The 24,998-nt window shown below is 37.2% G+C and overlaps 1 long non-coding RNA gene across 1 annotated transcript in view; it reads right to left on the minus strand.

Annotated features, from left to right (window-relative positions):
* The window catches only part of LOC145538038 (uncharacterized), a 67,895-nt gene that overhangs the window by 37,307 nt on the left and 5,590 nt on the right, over positions 1–24,998 (minus strand). The window contains exons 3-4 of the long non-coding RNA XR_014076595.1: positions 19,184–19,266; positions 11,805–11,885 (exon numbers count right to left, since the gene is read on the minus strand). This is a non-coding gene — a long non-coding RNA (uncharacterized LOC145538038). The remainder of the gene's footprint in view (positions 1–11,804; positions 11,886–19,183; positions 19,267–24,998) is intronic.

Here is a 24,998-nt window from a genome sequence, read left to right on the forward strand (position 1 = left end):
CTTTGACTATTAGACAAGCTCTACAGATAAAAAAATATTTCAATATTATTTGTTAAATCAACTGACTGAGTGGACAGCTGGATGAAGAGACAGTGCCAAGTTGAGGTGATGAATTCTCAAAGTCCAAATTCAGCAATGACATGTATTTAGAGGAGGTCTGTATGCCATCTTCTCTGTGCGTTGCAGTATTCTGGGATATAATGATGATACTTTGCTGGGAAAAATGTTAATCCTGGAAAATTCTCTACCAAACTGTGTTTGTTGATATGCCTTCCATTTTATGAAGAATTACATTTCTTGGCCACTGGATTAATTTAAAGTAATTGTCATGTTCATGTTAGGACATGTTCCAGCCCTGTGGATAATGAAAGCTCATGAAATAATTCACAAAATAGTAAAATAAAAATAAAATAAATCAGAATAGGGATAAAAAAGGGACAAATTAATGAGACTGTTACAAGGGATATAACTCCTCAAAATGGAGAGCCTATTTTTGTAAGGAGGCATCATTAATTATTCTAATCATGTGTACTCAAAGAAGAATATTGAAAAACTTTTAAAGGAGGGTTCAAGCAAATTTATACATTATTTTTCCTAAGGAACCTATTAAAGAAATTTCATAAATCTGCAGCTCAAAGTGTGTGTGTGTGTGTGTGTGTGTATGTATATGTGTGTGTTAAAGTCGTTTGCACAGAGTACCATAATTATTGAGGAGGTGACAATGTTAGATTTGTCTCGGCAAGGGATTAGTTTATCAACTAGAGCTATCTGAATTTCCAGAAACTTCCCTTCTGCTCCTGGATCCAATCTGGCTGTATACTTATTTAATTTTGACAGAACCTTTGTGTTCTTTTCTTCCTATTCTAACTTAGAGATCTGTATGAGAGTGGAGCTACGGTCTTTTCTTTTTAACTGTTCTGAATATGAGTAAATTGAATTCATAAACCCCCACTGTTACACATCTCTGTAGCCTTGCCCCTTAGAAACAGCACTCAGGAGCTCTTGTTTGTGAGACTGTCCTTCCGGCATTCAGATTCAGGTACAGCAGGGGATGGAAGAAACAATTTTCAGATTCCATGGTGGGCTGGATTAAATTACTCCACAGGCCATATGTCTCACAGATCTACTAGAGTGGATTAAGTGTTTTGCTTCCTCTTTGCATTTGAATCTTTTTTTCATAAAAGAAAGAAAATGTTAATGCAGACCTAGTAGGGGAGAGACAGACAAACAAACAAACAAATTCAGTTAGCAAAGAAACATCCTGGATATTTCCTATTGGTGCAGGTCAGCCAGAAGTAGATGGATTTGAAGATGAAAAGGCTCAAGTAGCGATTCTGGTTGGAAAAATTCATTAACAATTAATACATGTTCCATCAAGGACCAAGAATAACCAGCAGGTTTGGATTTTTTTAGAAAAGATTTGTTTGTTTTAAATTCCTTCTCATGGTTTTATGACCTGGACTATTAGAATTTAAAAATAAAAGACCTAATATACCAATAATTGCCTATGGAAGAAAAACATATTTTGGAGTTAAAAAGAATTGGATTGTGGTGGTTCAAACACTGATATGGTATTTAATACTTTGAGTCTCTATTTTTCTATAGTAACTTGGGAATAACAGTAACTGTCATGATAAGCTTTGGTAGATATTACTAATACAAGACTTAAATCCTATTTTTTAAACTCTTGAACACAGGTTCTCAACTACAATACTGTACTTCCATTTCTGTAGAGAATGAGAATAAAGTTTTAACCTATGATGTTAGCTTCCTTTCTTTCATTAAATTTAAAATGATAGGATGCTGTGGAAGTGGAAGAAGGAAAAAAGTGAATACATTGAGAAAGATTTAGAGATTTCTAGATGCTTCTGTTATTCTTTTTTTTAAACCAAAGAAAAGACAGTAAAGATGAGTTCATCAGTTATAAAGAAATAAATTTCAAATCACAACAAAACATTTTCCCTGTGGCCCTCATGGCTTTCCAAGGTAATTTAGTCTAAAGAGGAAAACAGAAACATATTATAAATAGAAACTATATGTATTTGTATTATATTTTTATATTATATATATGTATGTATTTATTTATTGGGCTCCAAAATCACTGCAGATGGTGACTGCAGCCATGAAATTAAAAGACGCTTGATCCTTAGAAAAAAAGCTATGACCAAAGACAGCATATTAAAAAGCAGAGATATTACTTTGTCCAACAAAGGTCCATCTAGTCAAAGCCATGGTTTTTCCAGTAGTTATATATGGATGTGAAAGCTTGACTATAAAGAAAGCTGAGTGCCGAAAAATTGATGCTTTTGAACTGTTGGAGAAAACTCTTGAGAGTCCCTTGAACTACAAGATCAAACCAGTCCATCCTAAAGGAAATCAGTCCTGAATATTCATTTGAAGGACTGATGTTGAAGCTGAAACTCCAATATTTTGGCCACCTGGTGCGAAGAACTGACTCACTGGAAAAGACACTGATGCTGGGAAAGATTGAAGGCAGGAGGAGAAGAGGATGACGGAGGATGAGATAGTTGGATGGCATCACCTATTTAGATGGACATGAGTTTGAGCAAGCTCCGGGAGTTGGTGATGGACAGGGAAGCCTGGTGTTCTGCAGTCCATGGGGTCGCAAAGAGTCGGACACGACTGAGCCACTGAACTGAACTGATGTATTATATATATAGTTATGACTGATCCGGGGCTTCCCAGGTAGTGCTAGTGGCAAAGAACCTGCTTACCAATGCAGCACACGTAAGAGACGCAGGTTCAGTCCCTGGGTAGGGAAGATTTGACTGATTTGCCTTGTTGTATAGCAGAAACCAACACAACATTGTAAAGCAATTATCCTACAATTTTAAAAAAAGTATATAGCAAAAAAGTAGAAACTAATAGACTAAATAGAAATAGGGTTTGGATTTTTTTTAAGGGAAACACATACTGATGATATAATCAATTGAGTTAATGAGTGCTTATACACCCATAGAGAAAGTCAGCCACCCTACTAAAGAACTCTCCAGTGGGGGATCCTCCAGTATTAGCACATGTTGTTTCTAAAATGAACCTGACAGTGTCATTTAGGCATACCCTACCTGTGACTATCAGACATACTTTGGTGGGGGCAAATATTAAGTCTACTTTTTGAATCAAGAGAATGAGAGATCTTCCTAGGATTGTAAATAGATAAGGATAGTTGCACCTCCTGGATACCATGTCTGGGCTTTACTTTTGGCTCCCATACTAGCTCTCAGAGACTATTATATAAAAAATGCAATATTTCCCTTTTGGTTCCTCTGAAGAGATTAGTAAGGTCAAATGCACACATCTAATTAGTGGAAAGTGAAATAAACACTCTTCAAGGTCTCTTAGCCCTATGATGGGGTAAGATGCTAGCCAGGGCAGCATATTGACTGAAGACACAAAGCAGGGTGTTTAAAGAACTGTGTGCACTAGGTTTTGCTTAGTGCCAAAGCAAATACTAAATGAATTGCATTTTAAGTCATCTGCAGATTAGCCCATTAGTCAAAGAGGCAGCTAAGTAGGCAGAGACACTGCCTCTGTATATTTAATGATTTTTGCTTTCCTACTAAATATCTTAAATCTTCTTCCTTTGTGTTAAATTCTCATAATTGTGATGAATTTAGAGGAGGAAAAATGCTATTTGGTTAACCCTTTGCTTCCCAGTCTTTTTACTATCATAGCAAATACAGATATTGTGTATTAAAAATACAAATGCCACTCATAAAGCAAGTTTGGATACCATTGAAAGTGGTCATCAGCTGCAAAATGAAATGACTATTTTAAGTGTGATGATTTGTGCTTGACCCAGTGCATGCTGAGAGCCTGCCTTGGCCTTTTTCTGTCCCCTACACCTGAACCCAATTGCATATAACTGGGATTGAACACAATGCTCCGTAGATTGGCACACAACTTTCTTTTGCGGTCTTTACTGCCTTGTTTGATCAAAGACGGTTCACCTTCAGCACTGAGGTGCTGCAGCAGAGTCAGTGTGTGCACCCGTAAAGAACAGTGTGTGCTGAACGTGGCTTACAACGCCTGCTCCCTGTGGGGATAGCAGGGTGCTGCCTTGGTCTACTAACCAAGAATTCCTTGATGAGCCTTTTTAAAAGAGGTCTTCACCAACCTTGTAGCTCAGACTTAGAATCTGTCTGCAATGGAGGAGACCCAGGTTCAATTCCTGGGTCAGGAAGATCTCCTGGTGAAGGAAATGGCAACCTACTCTAGTATTCTTGTCTGGAGAATTCCATGGACAGAGGAGCCTCGCAGGCTATAGTCCATGGGGGTCACAAAGTCACATGACTGAGTGACTAACACTTTCACTTTCATACTTGACCAACCTAGGGTTTCTGCCTATCCTGGGGCCCACCTGGCAGTTCTGAAGATGTAATGATTCAATATCATGTACCATCCTTTTAAAGCATTTGCCAAGCACCAACATGAGCACAGATGCCTTTCATGGAGCATCTGTTTTGTACCCTTCTAATGCCACCTTAAAGCCAGAGTAATAATGTCAAGAATTAGCAAGTAAGATCAGCTCTCTCCTACCTGGTCTGTTCCATAAAGGATCTCTTGTACTAAACATTCTGTGGGGAACAAGAACAATGGCAGCTGCAAAGCCACAGAACTTGAAACTGGTTCAGGTGAAGAAATATTTTATGAATTGCTTCTATTATATTATAGTAGGCAGTATGTCACCAGAACCTGACAAGGTTAGGAATAATCTCATAATTTACACTCTAGGAGAACTCACAAAAGCATTTTGAGGTTGAGAGTTCATCAGAACAGAGAAATAGTTTCACTTATAGTGATCTGAGTTAGAGAACTATAAATCACTATAGATGTTAGCAGATTCTTTTCCAGTGTTTGTCAGTTCACTCAGACAATATTTATTAATATTATTTTTCCTAAATATAGGAAACTATATAAATAGAAATTAAAGTTAATTAGATATTACTCATAATTCAACTGCCCCAAAGTAACTATCATAAATATATTAGAGCACATCCTTCCAGTCATTTTCTATGAATATGTAAACATATATACAATATTAACATATGTTGTTTGTAAGTAAAAGTTCTAGCCACCAATTCCAATATGTGGGGGAAGCGTTTCCAAAATATCAAGCAATTCTCTGACACCAACTAGTTGTCCTACAGTTTAACTTCACTGAGTTGACAGTATCCACCAAGAGATAGCATCAGGTTCCACAAGGTTAAGAGTTCAGTCCCATAGGACAGCCCCCACCTCTGTTTCAGATTACAGTCACAAGCTCAGGTTATCATCTCTCATATAGGCATGATTGATGAAATCACTGGCCATTGGCAATTGAACTCAATCTCTAGCACCGCTCCCAGTGATGGGGAGAAGCACTGAAAGTTCCAACCCTTCAAACACATAATTGATTCTCTGTCAACCAGCCCCATCCTTAGGTTACCTAGGAGCTTTACAAAAGTGTTGTGATTAACATACCAAAAAATAATTTAGGAAATTCCGAAGGTTTTTTTAAGAGCTCTGTGCCACAAACAGTGGATGAAGACCAAATATGCATTTCTTATTATAAATCACAACATCATAGTAAGTTGTTGCTTTAAACTAGAACATGTTGCAGCTATCTCTTCTTATTACTTTCATAATAGTGCTATGGACTAAATTATGTCCTCCCTGATAAATTCACATGTTGAAACCTTAATCTACAATGGATCTGGAGCTAGATAGGTCTTTAGGAGGTAATTAGCATAAAATTAAGTCATAAGGGTGAGACTCTGATTAGACTGAAGCCTTGTAAAAAGAACAGAAAAAGCTTGGTTGTGAAGGCTGGGTCTAAGATGTGGAACAGCTTAGGCTGGGTGGCAGTGTTTAGGCGGAGGTGGGGTTTAGGCAGGGGTGGGGTCCTGACTCAAGACCCAAGGCTCCAGAAAAAGCCCTGGGTAGGAATGGGGGGTGGCATGGGCTCCGCCCAACCGAGGGGACCTCTGCAGTGCCTCTGGGTTTGGTGTGTGGACGATAGGGCCTGGGTCCCCAGGAGACTCCCTGGGGGCCGAGTGGGTAGGGGAATACCTCCTGTATTCCCCTCTCTTCCACATCTGCAGGGACCCTTCCCCAGCCAGCCCTGCTCCATCTCCCCTCCCTCTTCCGCCCACAGTACCTATGTGGGCAGCACATGGCCAATAAACACATGAAAAGATGCTTAACATCACTAATTATTAGAGAAATGCAAATCAAAACTACAACAAAGTATTACCTCACATCAGTCAGAATGGCCATCATCAAAAAGTCAACAAACAATAACTGCTGGAGAGGATGTGGAGAAAAGGGGACCTTCCTGCACTGTTGGTGGGCACGTAAACTGATACAGCCATTATGGAAAACAGTATGGAGATTCCTTAAAAAGCTACAAATAAATCTACCATATGACCTAGAAACTCCACTACTGGGTACATACACTGAGAAAACCACAAATGAAAAAGACCACATGTACCCCTAATACAGCACTATTTACAATAACCAGGATATGGAAACAACCTAGATGTCCATCAACAGAGGAACGGATGAAGAAGATGAGGTACATATATACAATAGAATATTACTCAGCCATAAAATAGAATGAATCTGAGTCAGTTCTAGCGAGGTGGATGAACCTAGAGCCTGTTATACAGAGTGAAGTAAGTCAGAAAGGGAAAAACAAAATGCAGTGTATTAATGCATATATACGTAATCTAGAGAAATGGCATTGATGAACCTATTTTTAGGGAAGGAATGGAGACAGATGTAGAGAAAGGACTTGTGGACGCAGTGTAGGAGAAAGAGTGGAATGAATGGACAAAGTATCATTGACATATATACACTTTCAGGTGTAAGATGGATAGCTGGTGAGAAATTGCTGTGTAGCACAGGGAGCCCAGTCTGCAATGACTTGGAGGGATGGGATGGGGGAGGGGAGGGAGGCTCACGAGGAAGGGGATATATGTATAATTATAGCTGATTCGCGTTGTGTGGCAGAAATCAAAAAAATATTGTAAAAATTTTAAAAAACACACAAAACAACAACAAAAAAGAAGAGACCTCTCTCTCTTTCTGCCATGTGAGAATGTAGTGAGGTGGCTGTCTATAAATCAGGAAGATAACTCTTACCGGAACCGGACCAGGCTGGCACCATGATCCAAACTTGCAGCCTCCAGGGCTGTGAGGAAAATACATTTCTGTTGTTTAAACCACTCATTTTATGACATTATGTTATTGCAGCCCAAACAGACGAAGACATAGACAGAGTTAATTTGTATATAGTTTCTACTTATCTTTGGTCATCTTTTTCCTTTTGTAGTTCCTTTTATTCCCTTCATACCTGAATTTGCACACTGTCCTGGTACTCAGAAATTGTATGTGTTCTTTTTCTCAAAGAAAGACCTTTCCCAAATGGCATGAGGTATTGAAAGGGCACCCTTGGAATGTCCTTAAAAATGACTTGTGAGTATCTTCTAGATGAGAGTTATGATATAGCACCTAAAACATGAGAATGAGTCTCCTAAATCAAAGATGGTTCGTGCTTTTAGCAGCATACTTGGTAGATAAAAGGAAGGCATTTATATATCAACTTTAAGTTTATTTGTTAGCAGAAGTATGGAGAAATTACAAAAAATATTATGGGACCTATGTGAAAAGATGTGAAAGTGACTTCTAATGGGAAATCACACATTTGTAGGACTCAAATGGTACTTCATTATAAACCTTTCAATACTGCTTGCGAATGGTGGGCTACAGAGCCAATAGTAATTCTTAAGTATTCTGTTTATTTATGATTTGATAATTAACATATTATTTTACTACTTATATATCTAATAGTAAAATGAATTTTCTTTCCTCAGTTTACATCAAATATTGCTGGAGGGAAGCAATTTCCAGAATGTGCTGAGAGAATCGGCAAAGGAAAATCATGTCAAGATTTTAAAACACTCCAGAAGAAGGTAAGAAAGAAAATTTCTCCTTAGGATGGTATGTGCGTTACCAGTAGGCAGATTAAAAGTTTATTTCTAATAACAGTGTCTGTTTCTCAGGTTTATGTCATGAAAATAGAGAAGAGAATGAACATGGAAGGAAGTATGGAGAGAAGAACTCTCTATAGGTCACAGCTGGGTGAGGAGTCCTTATTCTGGAATTGAGGCTCCTGAGGAGGATATCAGGCCATAATCTGCAGTTCTCCAAAGTTAAAATGAAGGAAATGGAATCCCAGGTTGCTGAACAACTTTTCCAAGGTCTCACAACTAGCGATGAATCCAGAACTAGAATTAAACTCTTCAGATGCCTGAGTTTAGTTTTCTTTCCATTCCACACGATGACACCCATAACATTCCCTATCTGCAAGTGTGACAGTTTTCACTTGTAAGATTTCAAGTCTATATTTACCATATACACCTAATCCTTAAATCAAAATATGAAGCTAATCTAAAAATAAAACTGATGTTATTTCTATTTCCAATATCTCTTCCTTCTCTTTCTTTTTGGTCCCTAATATTTATGCTAAAAGACATTTATAGAAAATGTTACATACTGCAGAAAAATATAATACCTCCAAATCCCTTAGTGAATATTCTTCATCAATTAATTTGGTTTCATAAGCACTCTACAGGGAATACAAATAGCACCTGTATTTAGAATTGATTTTTCTTTTTTTTTCTGCAGTGCCTTGGCAGGAGGGGTAAGCTGAAAGAGTGGGACTATTTGGTAAAACTCTTTGCCCTTTTCTTTTTGTAAATGTTGTCTTTTTTGTAAATGTCAAGTCCAAATTATAGGTGAGTATTGGCAGAGTTGCACAGAGTATCTGAGGCCCATTACAGCCTCTGGCATTTGTGCTGCTAAATTTGTAATGAGTTGCAGGTGTTTGTGATTGAATTTTGTGTTGCCTTTGTGATTGGCTCACTGCTTCACAGTCCATTAAGGCTACGCTTTTTTCTTTTTTGGTGGATGTTAAAATTGTGGTGATACAAAAACTCCAGCAAAAATAAGGTAGATAGTAATAATTTTAACAGAGAGAAAGGTCTGTAGGTTTTAAACAAGTGTCAATTTTCACAGTAATCCAAGGGCACAGTCACCAGTTCAAGAATATATCTCAAATATAATGATAATAGTTGGACATATTCCATTGAGGATTGAAATTGGAAGATACCATTTAGACCATCTTCTGCTCAAGCGGTTCTCAGAGATGAAATCCTTCTTAAGAAAAAAAGGGATAGTTCTGTTGCTTCCTTTTCTAAGATTCAGACTTGACAGATGTGGGCACAGAAGCCAGCAGTCTGTATATTAAAAAGCACATCCTATATGAAACATATGTGTTTCATATATGACTCTGAAAAATACTATATTTAGCTCATTTCCTTTACTTTGTAGGTGTGGGATAAAGACCAGAAATTATAGACAAAAAGATCTGTTTGTGTTTCCTGAAGATTTCACACAAGAGACCAGTTTAGTAAGACGGCTTCATTCCAACTTTAGAACTGTTGCTGTTTCTCTGTTAGTTTAGTTTATCCACAGACTTCATAGGGGCTTGCAGAGCTTAGTAATCATCCTGGGTTAGCACAGAGTAGCATATACTATACTTGGTCAATAAAGTCTCTATATATAATTTGAAATATGCATCTATGTATTTTATAGGCATGTGTGTATAGTAGACAAAGAGAATAAAATGTTAACATAGAATAGTTCATAGAATGTCTGATATATAAGGCCTATTAAGTGTCATGCTGCTGCTGCTGCTGCTGCTGCTAAGTCGCTTCAGTCATGTCCAACTCTGTGTGACCCCATGGACTGCAGCCTACCAGGCTCCTCTGTTCATAGGATTTTCCAGGCAAGAGTACTGGAGTGGGTTGCCATTGCCTTCTCCATTAAGTGTCATATGCTGTTGCAAACATGGATATTCTACAGCTTTTACCTATGTGAATATCTTTCAGGATCTTACCCAGTTTCAGGATCATCACTAATAATACATTAGTAATAAGTATTTTATGAATATTTACCATGGTCTTTTGATGAGCACTTTGAATGTATTATTTCAGTTTATCATCACAACAGCATTATGAAGCTGGTACAATTATTTATTTAGCCTTTTTGTTTGTTTGACATGTGAGAAAATTGAGATTTGGAAAGTTTAAGTAACTTGGTGCCTGTTACTTGTTTAGTTGAATCTGATTCTTTGCAACCCCCTGCACTGTAGCCCCCCAAGCTCCTCTGTCCATGGAATTTTCCAGGCAACAATACTGGAGGGGGTAGCTATTGCCTTCTCTAGGGAATCTTCCCAATCCAGGGATCGAACCTGTGTCTGCTGTGTCCCTTGCATTGGCAGGTGAATTCTTTACCACTGAACCATCTGGGAAACCCTTAAGTAACTTATTCAAGGTCAAAGAGCTAGTAAGATGTGAAGCTGGTGTTTGAACCTGAGAACTCCAATTCCAGAGTCAGAGCCCTTGAGAAATGTGTGCCAATGCCAACCTGTTTTGGATAAGTGGGAACATCACTACAGTATGATCCTAAAGATAGCTGATTACCAGGAAGTTCTGCTTAGTGAAACAAAAATTAAATAAGCACTATTGTATTTACCTCATTTGATTCAGTACTGCATTGTAGATCATGCCAGTGAATGCATATATACTGGAGCTTCCCAGGTGGCACTAGTGGTAAAGAAACTGCCTGCCAATGCAGGACACATAAGACATGTAGGTTTGACTCCTGGGTCTGGGAGATCCCCTGGAGGAGGGCATGGCAACCCACTCTGGTATTATTGTTTGGAGAATCCCATGGAAAGAGGAGCCTGGTAGGCTACAGTCCATAGGGTCACAAAAAGTTGGACACAACTGAAGCAACTTAGCACACATGCATATATCTCGAGCTTAACAAGCTTATACCTTATACACTTATACCTCCAGTCTGATAAACTGCAGCTGCTGAAGCTCTGAATAAGATCAAGTATAAAAAAACCTATGTATAAAATTAATGTAAACCTTAACAGGAACACACCAGAACACAAATCATTTGCTGTATTTTCTTAACCTGCATTTTAATTTGGTGGTATTTTATTTTGAATTTTAATTTTGCCCAAGGCTTGCTATTTTATTTAATTAAAATTTTACATATGACTCATGTATATATATGTCAGATACAAGTAGTGTTGATTGGATTCTTAGTGCCTAATATGCAGTAGACCCTCAATATTTGTTGAAATAAGGTATGTTTGGGAAGCATAAAGAATGCCCATATACTGTATCTCTGTTAGTCGTGGTCCTGGCAGGAAAAAATGCTCACCTAAGGGTTTAGCTATGCTACCTAAGGAACGGACTATTTGCAAAAATTTGAGCAGTGAGGTGTTCAGTTACTAAAACAGTAGGAAAACATTACTACCTCCAAAAGAGCAAGAGGAAGGAATGGAGTTACCAGTGCCTGAGAAAAGCTGGGGCTGGAAGAGGAGAGCTGCCAGGCTGAAGCTGTTACCATGGTCAGCTGGTGAGGAAACCATAGTCACACAATGAAAGGGATAGGGGCCCAACAGGAAGAGGAAGTTTCCCTCATTGTTGGACCTCAAAGAGAAGCTTAAGGGAAAAACGAATCTACGCGATACATATCATGGATGCCAGGCATGGCAAACAGCAGAGCAGAGAGGTGTACAAAATGAATTCGAGGTGGACGCAAAGTGAGAATAAGCTTTGCATCATTTCATGCCATCTTCTCAGCAATAATGTATCTTGGTAATTATCGCCATTACAAGTAAAATGTTTATTTATTTAATATTATCAAAAAATACGTACTATGTCGCCCAATACCCAGATGCTGCGGAAAAATTCACTTCACAGGAAAGTCAAAATCCATGGTCTTGCTGAGATTATCTTCTATAAAATAAGAGAAAATAAAACAAATGAATGGAAAAAAATTCCTTTCAGATAGTGATAAGTGCTATAAAGACAGTGCAACATGGTTTTCCTAAGATGGTTGGTGGGACAGGAGATGACTTTAGACTGGGTTAGTAGGAAAAGACTCTGATGAGATACTATTTAAGCAGAGACTGGTTGAATACGAAGAGACTATGAAGAGGACAGCCTTTTAAAATCTGACAGAAAAGTGCTCCAAGAAAAGGTAACAGAGAGTACAAATGCATAAGACAGGAGCCAGCTTGGCGAGTTATGTGAAGAACAGTCTAACAGTAGCAGAGAGCCACATGTTTGGTGAATGTGGAGTAGAGTAACACAGGAGGTGGAGGACTTGATATTCACCGCCCTGGGATGAATTTGGATTGCATTTGTAAGACAATACAACTCCCTTGGAGGATTCTGAGCAGGAAAGAGGTGCTATCTGATTTATGTTTTTAAAAGATCCCTCAAATTACTGCACTGAGAATAGATTATTTTTAACAAGGCAAGAGAGGGAGACTGAGATGGTCATGGGTGAGAAAATAAAGAGAATTGGTACATTTTATGTTGGAGATGTTTATGAGATATCCATGTGGAGTTTAAAGCCATGGGGCTGGAACTGGACTGAATCATCTAGAGAGAGAGTCTTAGACAGCGATAGTTGCTCAGTCATGTCCGAGTCTTTGCTACCCCATGGACTGGAGCCTTCCAGGCTTCTCTGTGCATGGAATTCTTCAGGCAAGAATACTGGAGTGGGTTGCCATTTCCTTCTCCAGGGGATATTCCCAACCCAGGAATGACACACGGGTCTCCTGCATTGCAGGCAAATTCTTTACCTGCAGAGAGAGAGTGTGTATAGACAGAAATGAGAAAGTTAAGCACACAACTGACTAGAAATTGAAGTGCTTTGAATATATGACATTCTTTTGGATACCTTAACTCAAAGTGATGGCTAAGAAAAATTTTATTTTTTGCTAGAAGGTATTCATCCTATGGGCTTCCCAGGTGGTGCTAGGGGTAAAGAACCCAGCTGCCAATGCAGGAGACACAAGAGATGTAGGTTCGATCCCTGGGTCAAGAAGATCCCCTGGAGGAGAGCACAGCAACCCGTTCTAGTATTCTTGCCTGGAGAATCCCATGGATAGAAGAGCCTGGCGGGCTGCGGTCCATAGAGTCACAGAGTCAGACACGACTGAGTGAATTAGCACACATGCATTCACCCTATGTCAGGGGGTTTCAAATTTATTATTTCTTTAGCATCAGAAATACTTTGCAAGTCAAATCTTGTGAAGGAAAACATTACAAAAACATACTGAAATGTTAACTATATAAAGCTGGGTGATGGGTATATGCAGGGTTATTATACTGTTCTAACTGCTCGTGAATGGGTTTAAACCTCTCAATATAAAAAAGCATGAAAGAAATTGGGTAGAACTGTCCTAAAAGCAGAGAATAGAGAATCTTAAGCCTGTTTCCTCATCTCCTCAGCTGCTCTTCTATGGAATCCTTAGAATTCCTTGAATAAACTTTAAAGTTCCTGCCATTGATCAATACTTTTGACATCTCTATGATAAATTAATTGATTATGAGTTGGAAATATTGTACAATTGTTTACCATGGAAAACACTTTACAATTTTTATTTTATTAATGTTTATGACCATCTTATATAATGGGCACTATTAGCATCCCCCTTTTGCAAATGGAGCAACTGTGATTTAGAGAGGTCGTGTAATTGGCTCAAGTTCAAGTAGCTGGTAATTGGAGGAGCTGTGATTCAAGCTCATGATACCCGATTTCACATTAATAACTACATTAATTATAGCAGTTGACACTCAAATTAACAACAACAACAAAAAATAACAACCATGAATTCAATCAGTCCTTTCTTTAGGGTGAGAATTTTCCAATTAAGAACAGTAACGATGTTAAATCCTGTCTGCGCATTTCTTTACATCTTGAACTTTCTCTGCATTGTGTTTCTCAGACCCATGAGTTTCTACTCTTTCTCCTTCTATTTACTATTTCTGTTAAGCATGAAAAATGAATGTCAAATAAAGTAACAGTGACTGGCATTTACTCCTAACTTAGTGACAGCAGAATATGGAAGCTCAAAAAAATGATTAATTAACTCAGCAATGCACCAACCACATACAGTAACACCAATTCAAAGGCATTTATACCAGGTTGCTTTTCCTTGACTAGACTATTATCACTTTATTTTAGCTGAGATTTATGTCCAATCAGGGAAAACTTTGATCCTGCTATTTTTTTGGAGATCAAAGTTTCACAAGTAACACTGAGCTTTACAAGGTCTCAATGCAATGCATGCTGTTGTAAAGTATTAAACTAATGCAAAAGAATAGTTTGCATTGGTGCTGGGAAATGTACCTTGGATATATGCAGGTACTCCCATGCTCTATTATAAACAATAATCAAGTTGAAATATGGAAAGAAAAGTGAATCCTGTATGACAAAACACCTCAGTCCACTCTTTTCCTTTTTCTCTTAGCATTTTGCTCCTAGATTATAAAAGACCAGTTTGCCTGTTTGTGTAAGTACATTTGTTTGTGCTTTTCATTGTTTTTTTTCTTAGTATTTGTTGGGGAAAAGGAAACTGTCAAAGCTATTTTCATAGTCTTTCTTGTTCTTTTGATTGCTACATGATGTAGAATATATATTATTATTTTTTCTAACATATGCTCAATTCATATGTAAGACATCCAAGCAGATGCTATAAACACTGTGTCACTTTCAACCTCACAGTTTCAGCCAGCAGAATGACTTTTCGTTTTTTAAATCATGATGATCACAGCAGAACTTTGATTCTTCAGTTGTGAAAGGAGGTGGAGAAGCTCTTCCCATCTAAAGTAATTATATTACAACTCCATCTGAACATCGATTTTGAAATAAAACCACATATGAAATGACATCTTTCTAACCAAAACGATTCTGTGACTATCTCAGAATCTCTCTGCTCTCTCCCCCTCTCTTTCTCCCTCTTTCTTGCCCTCCCTCCATTTTCTTCACTCTGTTCCTCTCTCTTCCTTTTCCTTCTTCTATTTCTCTCATCTTATATCTTTCCTTCTTTTCCCCTTCTTCTGTCTCTCTTCTCTCCATTGTGGTATAAAGTACTGGAAAAGATTTGCAATTACAATATTAAGTCTTTCATCAGTGTGGTATATATCTTTGTCTATTTAATTCTTTAAGTGTTAACAAAGCTTTATAGTTTTCTACATTTATATTTTATACTCTTCTGGCAGATTTATTCTCAGGTATTTGACAATTTTCATGCTATACCTAATTTTATCAAATGTTTTATCAAGCATGAGAACTGAAATCAGATTGGAAATTTAAAAGCTAATAGAAATTCCTACAGTAGCCATCTGTGCCTCAATTTTTTTGTGTGTAAATATTCTAAATTAAAGAAACATACTTTCACGAATAGTTATAAGATTATCCAGATTTACCATATCTTCTAATTTCAGTTTAAGTTACTTCCACTCAGGAATGTTTTAAATATTTACATTTTAAAATTTATTGTCATTAAGTGATGTATAATGTCATATTATGCTAGTTTTAGTAACTATAGTATTTTAAATGATGTCCTTTAAAATTCTCAATATCAGTCATTTGTACTTTCTCTTTATTTTTCATTGATTAGTGTTCTTGGCAGCATATCTATTTTATTATTTTTTACAAACATCCAGCATTTGTATTTGTTGATGCTTTCATTATATAATTTTTATCAGTATTTTTATCTTTATTTCCTTCTTTCTAATTTCTTTGTATCTCTTTTGATGAGAATTGCAGAATTTTCCACTTATAAAGATTTACTGTTCACGGTGAAGCACAGCATGGATGTGCTATCATAGTTACTGAAAGTGGTAAAGAGGATCATAATATGCCACCCTCCAAAATATCACTTTTCTTGTATTATTTTGAGCTTCAGGCCATGAAAATCAATAGATGCAAAAAGAAGCATTCTCAGAGCTTCCCTTATCTGACTGAGTGTAGAAACCTCTGAGACATGAGGACTACCATAAATCGCCTTTCCCAGTGGAGTTTTATTGCTATGAAAAAACAAAAAAGTCAGCACTAAGATGGGCTTGCACAAACAAACTTGACTAAATAACCCTTATCTTCCATTGGTTTCCCCCATATGTTTGCTTTTCAACTATTTATTGACCCTAGAAGCTCAAAATCATTTTCCTTTCTCTTGTCACTTCTCCATAGATCTACTGTCCTTTGTAAAAATGGTGTAGAAACCTCCAGGTCTGATTGCCTCTTTGGGGTTTTTCCTTTCATTTTTGTTAGCCCTATATACATATGAAATAACCATTTTTACTCCTGTTAATCTGTCTTCTGCCCATTCAATTTTAGACCTCTGATTCTGAACCTAAGAGGCTACAGGAAAAAAATGTGTGTGTGTGTGTGTGTGTGTGTGTGTGTGTGTTTTCCCTCCCTGTCAGCGATGTGTCTAGAGTATATGAAAATACAGGCATTCCCTTTTTCTAAATGTTACCTTTAAGCCACTTTGCTTTTAGGATACACCTACATGAGTACCCATTTTCACTGACCAAAAGAAAACTGAGAGGGGTTCTTCTTTCACGTAAAAGGCAAGAGACAAGAATAGTGTTCAGTGTTTGTTTTGCAGTGAGCCTGAGCAGTAAGAGTGGAATCACCTATCTCCTTCTGGGGAACTGCACTCAGTATCTCAGCATCAAGCCACAGAAGCTCTGAACTGTTTGTGAGCATTTTTGTTTGTCTTGATTTATTTTGTGTATCTGTGGGCAAGACGTCCCTGGTGGCAGGACTTCCCTGGCAGCTCAGACGGTAAAGTGTCTGTCTACAATGAGGGAGACCTGGGTTCGATCTCTGGGTTGGGAAGATCCCCTGGAGAAGGAAATGGCAACCCACTCCAGTACTATTGCCTGGAAAATCCCATGGATGGAGGAGCCTGGTGGGCTACAGTTGCAAAGAATCGGGCACGACTGAGCAACTTTACTTTCTTGCACTTAGCAAGATGGGTCCTAAAGGTGTTGTGTCTTTACACTGTTTTGGCTTATGAAAAGTCTCATAGGAATGCTCTACTTTCATAGTGGGGGAAACATTTATAGGTCTGCTCAGTACTTACAGCCTCACCAAGTAGATGGCATAGTTATATTTCCAAATAGGGGCTTGGGGGGAAGAAATATGGATAATATTAGGCAATGAAAACAAGGGAGACAGTGGAAATAAGATAGGAAATTAAATGACATATTTAAGAGGTAGTGGAAATCGTGACATTTGTCATAGGACTGGAACAAAATAGAGAACCCAGAAATAAACTCAGACAACTATAGTCAAGTAATCTACAACAAATGAGGCCAGAATATATAAGGGAGAAAAGAAAGTCTCTTCAACAAGTGGTGCTGGGAAAACTGGACAGCAACACGTAAAACAATGAGATCAGAATATTTCCTCACACCATATTATAAAAATAAATTCAAAATGGCTTAAAGTCCTAAATATAAGATCTGAAACCATAAAATTCCTAGAAGAGAACAGAGGCATAAGGCTCTTTGACATCAGTTTAGTTCAGTTTAGTCACTCAGTCGTGTCCAACTCTTTGCAACCCCATGATTGCACCACGCCAGGCCCCCCTGTCTATCACCACCTCCCAGAGCCTACCCAAACTCATGCTCATTGAGTCGGTGATGCCATCCAGCCATCTCATCCTCGGTCGTCCCTTTCTCCTCCTGCCCCCAATCCTTCCCAGCATCAGGGTCTTTGCCAATGAGTCAACTCTTCTCATGAGGTGGCCAAAGTATTGGAGTTTTAGCTTCAACATCAGTCCTTCCAATGAACACCCAGGACTGATCTCCTTTAGGATGGACTGGTTGGATCTCCTTGCAGTCCAAGGGACTCTCAAGAGTCTTCTCCAACACCACAGTTCAAAAGCATGAATTCTTCAGCGCTCAGCTTTCTTTATAGTCCAACTCTCACATCCATATATGACTGCTGGAAAAATCATAGCCTTGACTAGACGGATCTTTGTGGGCAAAATAATGTCTCTGCTTTTTAATATGCTGTCTAGTTTGGTCATAATTTTTCTTCCAAGGAGTAAGCATCTTTTAATTTCATGGCTGCAATCACCATCAGCAGTGATTTTGGAGCCTAATAAAATAAAGTCTTACACCCAGTTGTGGATGTGACTGGTGATGGAAGGAAGGTCCAATGCTATAAAGAGCAATATTGCATAGGAACCTGGAATGTTAGGTCCGTGAATCAAGGCAAATTGGAAGTGATCAAACAGGAGATGGCAACAGTGAACATCAACATTTTAGGAATCAGTGAACTCAAATGGACTGGAAGGGGTGAATTTAACTCAGATGACCATTATATCTACTACTGTGGGCAAGAATGCCTTAGAAGAAATACAGTAGCCCTCATAGTCAACAAAAGAGTCCAAAATACAGTACTTGGATGCAGTCTCAAAAACGACAGAATGATCTCTGTTCATTTCCAAAGCAAACCATTCAATATCACGGTAATCCAAGTCTATGCCCTCACCAGTAATGCTGAAGAAGCTGGCGTTGAATGGTTCTATGAAGACCTACAAGACCTTCTAGAATTAACACCCAAAAAAGATGTCCTGTTCATTATAGGGGACGGGAATGCAAAAGTAGGAAGTCAAGAAATACCTGGAGTAACAGGCAAATTTGGCCTTGGAGTGCAGAATGAAGCAGGGCAAAGGCTAACAGAGTTCTGCCAAGAGAATGCACTGGTCAAAGCAAACACCCTCCTCTTTGACATAAATCATAGCAATATTTTCTTAGGTCAGTCTGCTAAGGCAAAAGAAATACAAGCAAAAACAAATAGATGATACCTAAATAAACTTAAAAACGTTTGCACAGTAAGGGAAACTACTTACAAAATGAAAAGACAACCTACTGAGTGGGAGAAAATATTTGCAAATAATCCAACTAACAAGGAATTAATATCCAAAGTATACAGCTCATACAGCTCAATATCAAAAAAGTAAACAACCCAATCAAAAAATGGATAGATGGTCTAGATAGACACTTCTCCAAATACATACAGATGACCAACAGGCACATGAAAATATGCTCAACATCATTAATATTTGGAGAAATGCAAATCAAAACAACGAGATAACACCTCACACTTGTCAGAATGGCTATTATTTAAAAGGACACAGAACAACAAATGTTGGCAAGGATTTGGAGAAAAGGGAACCCTGTATACTGTTGGTGAGAATGTAAATTGGTGCACCTACTATGGAAAACTGTATGGAGGTTCCTCAAAAAAGTGAAAATAGAACTATCATATGACTCAGTATTTTCACTCCTGGGTATATATCTGGAAAAAATGAAAATACTAATTAGAACATATGCATGTACCCCAATATTCACAGCACTATTTTCAAATAACCAAAACATGAAACCAACCCAAATGACCATCAACAGGTGATTAGATGAAGCAGATATGGTATATGTATACAATAGAATATTACTCAGCCATAAAAAGAATGAAATAATGCCATTTTCAGCCACATGAATGGACCTAGAGAATATTATCCTTAGTGAAATAAGTCAGATAGTGAAAGATACTATGCGATATCACATATATGTAGACTCCAGAAAATATTACTATGGAATGTATATGTAAAACAGAAAGAGATTCGTAGACAAAGAAAACAAATTTGTGGGGGGAGGGGAAGGGACAGATTAAAGGTATGGGATTAACAGATACAAACTACTATACATAAAAAAGATAAGCAACAAGGATATACTGTGTAGCACAGGGAATTACAGCCATTATCTTGTAATAACCTATAATAAAGTATTATCTGCAAAAATACTGAATCACTATGCTGTATACCTGAAACTAACATAATATTATAAATCTACCATATTTCAATTAAAAGAAAAGGAAGTAGTGGGTAGGTCAATTTGGCTAGAATCAAGACTGCAGGAACATAAGAGTAGAAAATGAGGCTAGTAAATTGGGAACAAGCTGTGTAAACTGAACCATGTCACTCCCTTGTATAGCATAAAACACTTCTCTTAATAAAAACAACAAAAGCCTTAACCTGTCCTTACAAGGATCTGAATAACCTGGCTTTGCCACCTGCACAAAGCTAAATTCCTGATTTTTACTCCCTTTATTATATGGGCTCTAGCTCACAGGGCTTGTTTAGGTTCCTCAAAAATGCTTTGCCTCTACAAAATATCTTCATGACTTTGTATATGCTATTACCTTGGCTGAACCTTACTTTCAACATTTTTTTTTTTTAATTAAAGCTAACTCTAACTCTTCAGATCTCAGCTAAATTTTTCTTTTTAAAAAAGTTTTTGATTCCTCCCTTCAATAACTTGACAAAATCCTATTACATTCTCTGATAACATTCTATAATTCTATTTCATAGTATTCAACACACAATAATTGAATAATTGATTCTGTAATAGTTCTTTGAGTTGTTTCTCCCCTGACAGAAGAACAGATGCTTTACCAGGACAGGAACTGTGGCTGTCATATTCAGTGACTGGAGATTATAGAGAAGAATTTAAATTCCCATTTTGAGGACTTTTTAAAGCATAAAACTCAAACCAAAGACATAATGATAACTAAGATAATAAAAGTAAACATAAACATTTGAAAAAATCAACCTCTTATTTGTACATTTATTTCCCACCTAAAATTTTAAGTTAATTGATGGAGGTGATTCTTTATTTCATTTTCAGTTATAAACCTGAAAATGTTTACCATTTATTTTTACAAATATGCTGTGGATTTGTATAGTAAAAGACACTGAATTAGAAATTGGATAATCTTTACTCTGATTCCTATCATTAACTGGATGATTTACCTTACCTCTTTCATGAACCTATATCATTATCAGAACATGAAGTTTGAATAAGACCATGTATATAAGTTGTTTTTGATATTTTAATATATTTTCTCCTTTAGCTGCTATTGTTATTTTCTTAGTGTTTTGAAGTATTTAAGAAATTATAATCATTGTACTAAGTGTTGGAGTTTTGTTATCAATTTCCTCAAATATCTCTGAATTAAACATATCCTGTAGAGGCCAACATAATTTTGGGCTAAAAAATTAATGGACTTTTGTATTATTGTTTTTGGTATAGTCTCGATTCTTACTGAAAAGTGTCTTCTCCCACTTTGATAGAATGCTACCATGTTGCTATTTTTGTTTGGGTCATTTTTGGAGCCTTGGGTATGTATTTCTTGGTTGGATCATGGCATACTCAGCTATGAATGTAACTAGATCAATCCTAGGCACCCTAATATCAGAGTCCTCTTTTAGAGCGCCAGGTGCTATTGGGATGCTTGCATCTAGATCAGATTTCTGGTAAAGAGAGTGGCTTTTGATAAATGAATGTTGATAATGGTGAGGGTTGACCTGGGCCAACAAAATTATTCTCAGCTAATTTGTTTTCAGCTCTTTGTACAGATGAGGAGTGTGTCTCCCCACATCAACAATAGCCAGAAGGAAAAAGATATGTTTTGTTTCTCACTAGAATCCTTTCAATGAGATGTCAATCAAAGTATGTTAGTCGAGTTGTCAGTACCCACATTAATATTGAAAGGAGTGTTAAGCTTTACAAGACAAGAAAGACAAGCTGGAGAGGCACCAGCAAGTCATTGATTTCAATCTTAGTCAGATTAAATATTCATTTTGACAAACTAAAAAAAAAATTCATCTTAAAAAAAAAGAAAGAAGAAAGCTCTTGCTTTTCAGGTCATTCTTCTAAAGGATCAAGGGAGGAGGGACTGGCAACTATTCTCCGTAAATGCTATCTTAGTGTTGGTAGTTTGCAAATATGGAGCATTCATTGTTTGATTTCTGTGCCTTCCTTAAAACCTAAGTTTGGCAGAAACCCTACAGCATGTTCTCAGGAAAAAAGAAAAAAACTTAGACATTTCAACCATCTGCCAGATATACCTATCAAATTATTCATTTCTCAGGCTGCTTAAGGTTATTTAAATTCATAGCTTTTCAAACTACTGACAAGGTTTGCACACTGTGAAGAAAATGAATATTGTTAAGGGTTAAATGGACGGCTTCACACTTTAAATGCATTATATATTCACCCCAGGCACTCTCCTACTGATTTTTCTTTATTATTTTATTTTACAATCAGAGACTCTTCATAATTGTGGACCATGCTGACAATCTGCATGACAACGGAAAGATTCAAACAAAACTGACCCTGGAATAGGACAACAGATGCATTATACCTCTCTGGAAACAAGCGTTCACATAAATTTTAGATGTACAAACAGTGCTTTCAGAACGAAAGGTACACAAAGTTGAATCCACATTCTGCCTTGCTGGGCATACATACTCTACTCTAATGCAATTTGCATGAGTTGATGTGTAGACAGGCAAGATCACCTTTAGAAGTGGTCATCATTAAAATGCAGGCTGTCTATCAAGAGAAATGGTCTCCCAGAAATCAATACCTTAAAAACCCTTGTGGCTAACTGTTCTGCCAGACACTTTCAAATTTTTATAGCACTGAAAATAGTGTAGAGTAAGTAAAGGTTTCATTTCTTTGATTTCTTTTTATCACATTCTGTCAGTCCTCGATCAGGTTTCATAACTCAAAGACATACATTTACCACCAGGGGTAGTTCAAAGGGATGTTGACCTTTGATTTACAAAACCCTTAGATTTACTCTGTGCTTTTCCTGAGAAGTTCTCCCTCTCCACATACCACCAGTTATACAAACAAGAAAAGGCCTGCTGAGTTTGGTACGTGACTAACTGCTGAGCTGGACCTTACTCCCCCTGGTGGCCAAGGGCTCATATTTCATGAGCCTTCTTTCTGTTGATTGGTTTGCAAATTTGGTCTGGGGAGAGATTACAAAGTATTTTAATAAACTTTGATGCAGAAGGGCATTCGTGCTGTGAGTGTTTGACAAGTATTGCATGTTTGTAAATAATTATACTTAGACCACAGGATTTGGATTATGACACCTCTATCATACCACCTTGCTCTTTCCTGTTAGGCTCACTTGGCAAAGGAAATTCTAATCCTACTTCAGAACTAAATAAATCAGTTTAAGCCAGTTACTTAACTTTCTTGAGGCTTGATTTTTCTTACTTGTAAAACAGGACTAATAATTCTCTCTAGGTCATAGAATTCATGGGTGCAGTAAATGAGAAAGCATATTACAAAGGACTTGGATCCATGATCTTGTAGTGTAGGAAAAATGTTGAAACTAAGAGTTGTGACATGATAGTTGATAGGATGATATCATTATTCAAAATAATTGCTATAATGATACCTGGTAGTTGTAAGGATAGTTCTCACCAGTTTTATGTAAAATTAAAAAAAGAAAAACTTCTTAATTTGCAGATTACAAATACTGGTCATTTATTTGAAGTCCTCAAGTTCATATATACAAAAAGTGGAAATTGTTTTTAATTTTCCTTCTGCCCATAGATACAGGATCACAATTATGAAGTGCTAAGTCTAGGCAAGCTGACATAAGTCTGAAACTAAAACACTGTCCCTTTGCACTGAAAACAATAGAAAATTATGTGATTATAATAGCACTCATAAATCAAAATACTCAAATTTTATATAAAATAGGCAGCATTATAGTAGATATTGTTGTTTCAGTAAAATCACATTACTTAGAAGATAAGTAAAAAAGAAATTTCTACAAAGATTGGAGACATTTGGTGGCTTGCACAGGCCTTCAAATTTAGAGGCTACAATATAGCATACTTAGGTTCTGGGGTCAGATGTTCAGAGTGGATTCTGGTTCCATTACTTGAAAGTGAAAGTGACCATGAGAATATTCCTAGATATTTGTTTCCACATCTGCACTAGAGGCATAAGAACAGCTCCACCGTATAATGTTTTTTTAGAGTATTATGGAAATTCATACATGTAAGTATATGTAAGATAACTGACAGTAAATAATAATAACACTAGCTAACCTTGTTTGTCCTTCCTCCACATGCATTGCTTGATGGATGTTTGGTGACATATTTAAAACTTAAAGAATATGTCATTTGAGTATTCTTAAAATGCTTAGACCTGGGATTATGGTTATTGATTGATCATCTTCAAAATAATGAAGAGGGGACGAATATATGTTCTTTTCTACCTTTAAGCCTTAATAATTATCTTAATATAAAGCAACAAGGCTTTAGTTAGATACAAAAAGGACTTCCTAAACCTGGAATACCTTGTAAATTGGAGTGGATTGTTGGAGAAAATATTAACAGTTCTTTCTTTGAAGAACTTTAAAAATGAGTTTGTTAAAGATGAGAAAGATGCTTTGGAAGCTGATTGTATCTGAAGGCCCACAAATGAAAGATTACACTGTCTTACTTTGCTTTTTATAAGTCATATTCAGTCACACAGAGTAGACTGAGAAGACTTAGACCCTAGACCATTCTCCCCCACATCCTAGGGCAGATACTGTGGACACAGACCTACGTGTAGATTCCGAAGACCAGCAGTCAGAGGAGAAGATGTAGAGGGGGGCGCTTTCCCCCTGATGTCACTGGCATTGCATGATAGCAGGCTGGAACAGCAAGCAGTGTTTCTATACTACTTATCCATTTTATCCCTCCTTTATCCTCTCCAAAACTATAAACAGCTTATAAAACTACACTCAATTTAGCAAGATAAAAGCAAACTAAAAATAAATAGGTGAGCCTTTCTGGACTTTGGGGAGATGAACTTGCTAGAAAAAGTCAGGGATGAGATTATTGCAAACAAATATTGGCTGTGTGGTCCTGCATAATTGATAGAAGTGGATGTTTTTCTAACAGCTGTCAAAAGGTAGAGAACACAATCACTTACATAACTCAGGGGTCCAAAAACTAATAACAAACAAGCCAATAAACAAAAAATAATATTTCAGCTAAAGATTAATGATTCCTCATTCTGGGTTCAAACAGCAGCATTCTAATGCTCACAGAAATGACCTTCACAGAGTTGGCTAATTCATATAATGCCCTTTAGTGTTGGCTAAGGGTGGACAAAACAAGCCTGTGCAACATGGGAATGATAACATAAATTACCAGGAAAGGGTTGGTCGGT

The sequence above is a fragment of the Giraffa tippelskirchi genome, chromosome 1, assembly GCF_054371585.1.
Source record: "Giraffa tippelskirchi isolate mGirTip1 chromosome 1, T2T-mGirTip1v1.2.pri, whole genome shotgun sequence".
Classification (NCBI taxonomy): domain Eukaryota; kingdom Metazoa; phylum Chordata; class Mammalia; order Artiodactyla; family Giraffidae; genus Giraffa; species Giraffa tippelskirchi.